Genomic DNA, 2,029 nt, shown 5'->3' with positions numbered 1-2,029 from the left:
TGGAGATGAAGAGTTTGTGACCTTTGCTAAGAGTCATCCAGAATGTATGAATGGTGCCGGATGTTTTCTATGTAATCATTCCAAATGTAAAAATAAAACTTTTTACCTGATGAGAACACTATGAAAGTATATTTTTGTAAAAAAAAGGATTTATTCTAAATTATTACAATTGATACTATCATTGAGAGCCTTATTTTTTCTGATCCAATTGGAAATTTAGTTGCTTCTTCATCTCGTACAACTACTCTAGGGGAAACATCATATAATGACAATGCAAAGTAATCATAGTCTACGATGCAATAAATGTAGTTGATTATTCCAATATAGATAAAATACCAACACTTGAAGTTTAGCAACTATATGACATGTTAAAGGCTAGTGAAAGAAAAGTGTGGGACGATAGTCCATATGGTTATTCCCAACTATCAGCTATTGCAAGGTTATTGAAATCAAGGCAGAACATCATTTTTTTGAACGATGCTACGATAACATTTGTCAATTAATGTAAGAGTTACTCCCTCCTGATTACCTAATGACTAATAGTTTCTATAGTATAATGAAATTTATGAGGGGTTTAGGTTTTCTTGTGGAGAAGATTGATTATTGTATTAATAACTACATAATATTTTAGAATGAAGACAGCGAACTGATTGAATACAGATTTTGTACTCACCCTCGTTATAAGCATGGTAGTTGCATATCAGGGAAGAACAAAAAAATTACATGAAAGTTATGTATTACTTCCCGTTAATTGCTAGACTTCAACACTTGTATGCATATGCTATAACAACATGCCACATGACTTGTCATAGTGAACATGTGTACGAAGGAAGTATAATATGTCATCCTTGTGACTCCCCTAAATGAAAACATCTTGATACAACATTTCTCTTCTTTGCAATAGAACCACATAATGTGAGACTAAGACTTTTTGCAGATGGATTTTAACAATTTGGTCAGTTAGGATAGCAATTTTTATCTTAACCCGTTATAATATTAGCCTCTCTCATTCGTTTTGATCCTACAATATTAACACTATACAACTTACAGCTATGGATATGTATGAAAGATAAATTCATGTTCTTTATTGTACTTATTCCAGGTCCAACAAATCCGAAAGAGAAGATAGATATTTTCTTGTAACCTCTAATTACTGAGTTGAATGAATTATGCAATGTAGGCTCGGAGACTTATGATGTTGCAAGTAAAACTAATTTTACATTGTATGATGAATTATTATGGATAATCAATGATTTTCCAACATACTCAATGTTATCGGGATGAAACATGACTGGTAAATTAACATGTCCACATTACATGATAGAGTCTAATGCATTTTTATTACCTTATAGTGAGAAGATAACTTGGTTTGATAATCACTATAAATTTTTACTAGTTGAACACCTTTTTAGGAGAAATAAGAAAAACTTTATTAAGAATGTTGTAGTTAGAAAATATCCACAAACAATCAAGTCAGGTGAAGAAGTCATTGATCAAATAGACAGCTATGAGTTGCTACTGTTGGATCGTAGACGTTCGATAGAGGGGGGGGTGAATATCGAAAAACGTTCGAACAAAGTGAGCGCAGCGGAAAAGTAAAATAATGAGCCAAAGCGAACACAAGGATTTACTTGGTTCGGAGCCTTTGGCGACTCCTACTCAAAGGCCCGCACACGATGGTGCTTTCGATGGACAATCACTATTAATTCGAAGGATATTACACTAAGTACAGGAATTAATTGAATGAAAATACCGACAAATATAAGACAATAAAAAGGAGCAGAGCTTTGTCGGAGGAGCGTCGCAACGTCGCAGGAGCACAAGAGAGCAGATCGTTAATTCTGAGTTGTGTTTTTGAAGCTCCCCTTGACCCTCCTTATATAGGAGGTTCCGGGCGCCTGGATCCCTTCCAGGCGCATGGAATGTGATGTGGTCGACCAACCAGCGAGCTCCATGTGGCGAGGTGATGCAGTGGATATAATTTGCTTCCCGGGCACCCGGATCCCATCCGGGTGCCCGGACCTTCGGG

Source organism: Zingiber officinale, chromosome 8A (assembly GCF_018446385.1).
Source record: "Zingiber officinale cultivar Zhangliang chromosome 8A, Zo_v1.1, whole genome shotgun sequence".
In the NCBI taxonomy this organism is placed as follows: domain Eukaryota; kingdom Viridiplantae; phylum Streptophyta; class Magnoliopsida; order Zingiberales; family Zingiberaceae; genus Zingiber; species Zingiber officinale.
This window is presented reverse-complemented; position numbering follows the sequence as displayed.